Source organism: Zea mays, chromosome 8, assembly GCF_902167145.1.
Source record: "Zea mays cultivar B73 chromosome 8, Zm-B73-REFERENCE-NAM-5.0, whole genome shotgun sequence".
Lineage (NCBI taxonomy): Eukaryota > Viridiplantae > Streptophyta > Magnoliopsida > Poales > Poaceae > Zea > Zea mays.
The window spans coordinates 78743670-78750834 of record NC_050103.1 but is presented as its reverse complement, the minus strand read 5'-3'; the positions used below and the strand labels follow the sequence as shown (position 1 = coordinate 78750834).

Sequence of the window (7165 nt, the reverse complement as noted above, 5' to 3'; positions counted from 1 at the left end):
CGATGCCGGTCTGGCCTGAGGAAGCAATTCATCGAACAGGTTGAGCGCGTCCTCTCGGCCGAGGCTTCCGGAGCGGTGCCGATTTAGGATGATCCGCTCTAGCTCCAAGCACGTGCGGCGGCCAGAGCTGACCCCTCGCGACATGCCTTGTACAACCCCTGTGTGGTGGGAGCAGTGGTGGAGTGGATGGGCTGAACGGCGTTGGCGCCGGCGGCACAGCGAGAGGAAGAGGGCAACAGAAAACACTGTGCCGCCGTCAAATAAAAACAGTATCAGAGTATCTCCAAGAAAATATGTAAAAGCTTCCCAAAATTATATTTGACGGAGAAACACCATTTTCATTTACTAATTTTACTCCAACAGTCTCTCTTTCCGTCCCCGCAAATTTTGGCGACCGGCAAACCAGGGGCGGCGTCCCACGTGTGCATGCATGCATCAGACGAAGCTTGTGGAGGTCGCGACGCATGGCATCTGAGCCTGGCCATGGAGACGCGGGGATCCGGTACAGCCAGGGCGTAAATCTGTCATCACTTGTTTGAATTGAAGGAAACGCGAGGATAGACAGAGGCAGAGACGCGTACAGGCAGCAGGGCCTGCCACGCATACGTTCCAGACTGCTTATTATGACAGCAAATAGCAGAAGCTACAGTTATCAAATTGGGATCATACGTTCCAGACAAATACAATGAATGCTATTTTTCTGCAGAAAACTTATCCCGCGCACTGCTGCAGCATTACATAAGAACACAGCGGCTGTGCTAAGTTCTGTGCAGACAACCCGGGCAGCTCAGCTATTCAGCAGCAGATACATGATCTTAAACCACCCTACCAGAGCCACCATATTTGGATCCCAGAAATGGGCGTCTGGAAGGAGGAACGGGGCGTCTGGATGTCACGGGAGCAGCATGATACATCGGCTTCAACGCCTGCAGAACATACAAGCATGCCAAGGGACACTGGTAAGCAGTAATACACCTGACAGACGATAGTGGCTATAACTAATAACCTACTTCTTAGTTCTTATTGCCAACCAAGTTCTAGCTGGTTGTTGATGGACAAAAAGCAGGGCAGAAGATAGATTGGATCGCTTGGGATTGAAACGATACAGCAAACAGGGTAAATCAGTACGTTTGCCAGCAGAGATGCAGAGGTTAAGAATTACATGCAGCAAAACAGCATAAATGGCCTCGTACTAATCCCTCAGCTCCCAGTACATGAATGTCTGAATTATGCTACCGCGCCACCTGCAACACAGAAAGGATACAGGTCAAAGATGTATCCCTCCCGTAGTTCCTCATACATAATTAAAATTTTAGAACATTATGGAGATTCGAATAAGACATACGAGAACAGTGAAGAAAACCCAAGGCGCTTTCAGCATTTGAACTGAGGAGGCTCAGCGTAGTATTATTTGTGTTTACCCAGCCAAAGACAAGGCTCTTCCAGGTATCTCCTGAAGAAGACATTGACAGTATTGATAAATGGCACTGGATACTGACTGTGCCAAGGATACAGAAACATATCCACATACGGTTACCTATAGAAAGAGGATCCGGCAAAGTTAAGCCTTCGGAATCTGGCAACATTATCAAGTGCCCAGCAAAGCACAGGTAGTGCAGCAACTGTGACAGAAGAAAATGATGGATGTCCACAACATACATACTTTACCTGAATTATGTGCCCTGGCATTATCGCTGGACGATGAAGACGATGGCCTTACATCCGGTCTGCTGGGCTGAGTGGAACCGGTGAATGACCTCGGCTCAACGACCAGATCATGGTCCTGTGCAACCAACCAGAGGAGGGGAAAATCAAGTGTACACGACCTTATTACTTCACTCTTTAGTCTTCAGTGGATGAAATCAACTCAAAATGGTGTGCAAACGCAAATAACAAGAAGTTGTTTTCCCAAATAACAAGAATTTGTTTTCCATTTCTTGAGTCTGTGTACAAACAAACTTGTTCTGTGGCCCTGCCTGCACAGCTGCATAACAGTATCCGTATCCTGAGTTCCTGACCCAACTTATAACATGGGTTGTATGGATAAATAAACTTAGTAACTAGTAAGAACGAGCATGCTGCATTGCCCATGATGAGATCACGAGCTTGAAAGAGTAGCACAAGCACCCAGGGTTGGAAGCAAGCAAGCAGCGCGCCGCGACTGGATCTCTGCTTAGCCACTCGCTGCAACCAGCATAACCCGACGCTACAAGGCAAGCTCCTGCAATCTGGAACCCCGGCACACGGATTTAGCAGGACCGCGCTTCCGCACAGAAAGTGTATCAGATCCTAAATTAGTACCGCTACCCAGCGCGGGAGGACGGGTGGTAGGAGAACAGCGGCGGCAGCGGGAGGGTGTGCGAAGGGAATCGCGGAACATGAAGCAGGGCGAAGGGGAGCAGAAGCGGTGGAAGTGGCAACGCCGATTCCGATGCCGATGCGAGCCAGTGGGGTGACCGGGTGAGTACCCAAGACACGACCGGAAGGCTCCTCGGGCCTTCCTCGCCTTTCGTGGGCCACTTCCCATAGAGACCTTGGGGCCAGCTTGGCAAAAAGCCCATCTTGCATTATTTTCTCTCTTAGCTGCAACTCTCAAAACACATGCATGTAGCATGTCTTAGCTTGCTATTATCAGACTGATGATTGACTTGTAATAAAAGGATATTAGTTAAGTGCATGATGACTTGTGCAGAGGTTAAAAGTTGAAAAAGAACATCTCTACTCCTGCTTGTATCATACTAGCATCACACACCACTGTGATCTCACCTGATGCTGCCATCGTTGACGTCGACCAAACCACGCCAGGATCAATCAGGCTCCTTCGCCGGCACGGAACGCGTGCGATCAGGCGAAGGCACACGCCCCAATTGAGACCTGACCTGATTGCCGGTGGAAGCTTTTTTTACTGGCACTCCCACCTTCCAATTCCATTCCATCCCAAACTTGCGGCGCACAACACTCTACAGAAAGGGCAGCCGGCTACCGTTTCAGAAGGAAGCTTGGATGCTAAGGAAATACAATAAAGCAAATGGTACCTTTTGTTTTATTTCCTTTTTCTTCTCTATATAATAATACGACAAAGGAAACATAAGAAATGAAGCTATTCACTAGGTCCAAGCGAAGTGCAGTGCAGTGTGTGAACTAGGAATAAGATCCAGTAGGATATTATTCAAAAAGGCACACTTCATCAACAAAAGATAAAGGGGAAAAAAGGAGAGTTCCATTATGTACCCTAACTAATAGAAAGCCAGATTCGTTATTTACAATTGGATACACAGCCATACAGGCCCGGGAATGTGTTAATGCACGTGATGCCCTTTTTGCCTTCTCTGACCAAGACCGCACTCAAGAGAGTTGGAGTATTCCTTGGATATATATAATCCATTCCATTAATGCCAACTTAGGCACCTAATTTAGGTTGAGCGCTTTCACATGAGCATCAACTAAGTTTGTGACGTCAAGCAAGCTATGGCTCCTTCCTCCCCCGCGCTCGCCCCCACGGCGACCGAGCTCCAAAGCAGCGCCGCCGCCAAATCCGCCCGCCACCGGCCGTCCCCTGCTCCTGCCGGCTGCACCAAGTCAGATCCAACCCCGCACCCCCCTCCAGCACCACCAGCTCGCCCTCCTGTGTCCCAGCTCCCACCATCACCGCCACCGCCTGTAACACTATAAAAATCATTAAATAAAAATAATACATTTAGTTAATAATGATATTTATGGTAATCAATTTTCTTAAAGTGCTTGTTATTTATTTACCTTTGGAATGATGTTTGATTGTTTATAATTGATTTTTGGATATTTAATAAACATTTCTTGTTAAATGAAAATCCTAGTAAATTAATAATATAATTATTAGTCCCAAAAATAAATATTTTATTTATAAATAGTTTTAGGTTAATTGTTACGAATTTTATGGTTATTTAAAATTATATTTTGAAATTACAAAGGAAGTAGAAAAGAAATTTAAAAAAAGAAAAAAAAAAACTAACCTAACCTACCCTAGCCGGCCCACCAGGGCCCATGAAACCGGTCGTCGCCCCTAAATCTAACGCGAGTGCCCTCTCCCTGGTCTTTCAGCTGCCGCCGCCCCCTGACCATCTCCCACCCGTCTCTCTCTCTCCTCTCTTCCCTGCTCTCTCCCCTCTCTCTGTCTCTCTCTTCTGGCCACCTCCTCTCTCCCTACCGCGACCGCGAGTAGCGCCCTGCACCGCGACGCCGTGCACCCGATCCACGCCCAGGCGCGCCCCAACCTCGACCCCGCGCCCAGCCCCGCGACGCCCAGCGCCCTGCGCGCGCCCGTGTGCCCGATGCCGAGTGCCCAAGCTGCTGCGCCCCGTGCAGCCACGTGACCCCGCGCGCCCAGGCGACCCGCGCCCCTGCCCCGCAGCCATGCCTCGCATCCCCGACGCGACACACGCCGACTGCACAGCCACGCCGCCAGGAGCCGACCAACGCCCGCGACCGAGCTGTGCCCGTGTCCATTCGTCTTTTTGTGTTATGAACCTTCAATGTAGTCGTTTCTGTTTCCCCCCACGTTCTTCTCTGTTGAAACCGACGACGCCATTAATAGAGTTCATGGCCGTCCACCGTTTCTCTTCCCTCCCCCAGCGCCCTCTCTCTATAAAAGTCGAGCACCCTCCTCCTCTCTTCATCCCCGAAGCTCGCTCGCACTCCCCACACTCTCTCCTTCGATCGCGCTCGCCGAAACCTCGCCGAAGTCGACGCCACCGCACCGGAGCTCGCCCGCGCAGCACCCCGTCGACCACGCCCACGCCGCCACTCTGCTCACACGAACCCACTGTCAAGCCCCAGCTCGTCGCCGGACAGTTCGCGTCCATCCGCCGTTCGCCGTGCTCGGACCGCCCGTGGAACTCACCGGACCGTCCGCCTGGACCACGCCCTCGCCACGTTCGTGCCCTGCTTGCCGAAGTGACGCCACCTGCCGTGTCGAACCTTCGCCTAGACGCGCGCCCAAGCCCCGTTCGCCGTTCGTCGCAAGGTTGAAGATAACCCAAATGTTTTAGAATTTAGGATTTAAAAGAAGTATGACAAAATTTGGTAGACACATGTGTTAGTGATGAAAACACTAGATAATAATATCTTAGTTAATGACGAGTTTTAGAATTATCTAAAAGTTTATATTCATATGTCCATTTAAACCCACTAAATAGATAATAAAAGTTCCTCTTAACATATATTTAGTAAGTGGTATAGAATTCATAACCATACAAACATCATAGTATAAACAGTGGTGTCGGCGTTTCGACCCCGGGGGGTCCCTGGACCGACGAGTAAATTGTCGCCGCGTGTCCCAGCCCAGATGGGTCGGCGCGAGACGAAGCACGAAGGGGGAAAAAAGAGGGAGACAGGCAAAAGGGGAAACCCGCGGCCTTCGTGTTGTCCTGCGCCCAGGTCGGGTGCGCTTGCAGTAGGGGGTTACAAGCGTCCGCGTGGGAGAGAGCGAGGGACTTTACGCGTTGTCCCGTCCTCCCGCGCGGCCAACCTTCTCGTAAGAGAGCCCTGGACCTTCCTTTTATAGGCGTAAGGAGAGGGTCCAGGTGTACAATGGGGGGGGTGCTAACGTGTCTAGCAGGGAGGAGCTAGTGCCCTAAGTACATGCCGTCGTGGCAGCCGGAGAGGTTTTGGCACCCTGTTCATGTGATGTCGTGGCCGTCGGAGGAGCGCTGGAGCCTTGCGGAAGGACAGCTGTCGGGGTTGTCGAGACCTTGCTGACGTCTCCTAGCTTCCGTAAGGGGCTGAGAGCCGCCGTCGTCATGGAGCACGCGGGGCGCCATCATTATTTGTTTACCAGGGCGAGCCAGATGGGACGCCGGTCTTGTTCCCCGTAGCCTGAGCTAGCTAGGGGTAGGGTAATGATGACTCCCCATGTGACGTGGTCGGCCCGAGCCCTAGGTCGGGCGAGGCGGAGGCTCCTCCGAGGTCGAGGTCGATCTGTCTTCCGAGGTCGAGGTCGAGTCCGAACCCCGGGTCGGCCGAGGCGGAGACCATCGTCCAAGGCCAAGGCTGAGTCCGAGCCCTGGGGTCGGGCGAGGCGGAGTTCGTCGCCTTCCGGAGCCGAGGCTGAGTCCGAGCCCTGGGGTCGGGCGAGGCGGAATTCGTCGTCTTCCGGGGCCGAGGCTGAGTCCGAGCCCTGGGGTCGGGCGAGGCGGAGTTCGTCGTCTTCTGGGGCCGAGCCCGAGTCCGAGCCCTGGGGTCGGGCGAGGCGAAGTTCGTCGTCTTCCGGGGCCAAGCCTGAGTCCGAGCTTTGGGGTCAGGCGAGGCGGAGTTCGTCGTCTTCCGAGGCCGAGCCCGAGTCCGAGCCCTGGGGTCGGGCGAGGCGGAGTTTCCTATGGAGCCCGAGGCCGGACTTGGCTGCTGTCAGCCTCACTCTGTCAAGTGGCACAGCAGTCGGAGCAACACAGGCGGCACTGTCTTCTTTTCAGGTCGGTCAGTGGAGCGGCGAAGTGACTGCAGTCACTTCGGCTCTGTCGACTGAAGAGCGCGCGTCAGGATAAGGTGTCAGGCCATCCTTGCATTAAATGCTCCTGCGATGTGGTCGGTTGGCGTGGCGATCTGGCCAAGGTTGCTTCTCGGTGAAGATTGGGCCTCGGGTGAGCCAAAGGTGTGTCCGTTGCTTGAGGGGGTCCTTGGGCGAGACGTGAATCCTCCAGGGTCGGTTGCCCTTGCCCGAGGCTGGGCTCGGGCGAGGCGAGATTGTGTCCCTTGAGTGGACCGAGCCTTGACCTTAATCGCACCCATCAGGCCTTTGCAGCTTTGTGCTGATGGGGGTTACCAGCTGAGATTAGGAGTCTTGGGGGTACCCCTAATTATGGTCCCCGACAGTAGCCCCCGAGCCTCAAAGGGAGTGTTGATACTCGCTTGGAGGCTTTTGTCGCACTTTTTTGCAAGGGGACCGACCTTTCTCGGTTGCGTTTCGTTCCGGTGGGTGCGCGCGAGCGCACCCGCCGGGTGTAGCCCCCGAGGCCTCGGAGGAGTGGTTTGACTCCTTCGAGGTCTTAGTGCGTTTCGTAATGCTTAGGCCGGTTTGGTTGTTCCCTCATGCGAACTGGCCGTAGCCCGGGTGTACAGTCGAGTCCCAAGTTCTCGGGCTGGTATGTTGACGCTGTCAACGGTTTGGCCGGAGCCGAGTTTGCGAGAGCAGCCC

At 53.2% G+C, this 7165-nt stretch overlaps 1 pseudogene across 3 annotated transcripts; it reads right to left on the bottom strand.

The window, feature by feature from the left end:
* Positions 1-570: 570 nt before the first annotated feature.
* On the bottom strand, positions 571-2432 carry LOC113475844 (uncharacterized; annotated as a pseudogene). 3 transcript variants are annotated; one of them, NR_159485.1, is made up of 4 exons: positions 1669-2432; positions 1346-1453; positions 1011-1244; positions 571-926 (listed from the first exon to the last, which is right to left on the bottom strand). The product of NR_159485.1 is annotated as an uncharacterized protein, transcript variant 1 (transcript). The 3 variants fall into 3 exon arrangements; NR_159486.1 differs by having other exon boundaries at positions 1346-1537; positions 1669-2425; NR_159487.1 differs by having other exon boundaries at positions 636-926; positions 1163-1244; positions 1538-2378.
* Between the last annotated feature and the right edge of the window lie 4733 nt (positions 2433-7165).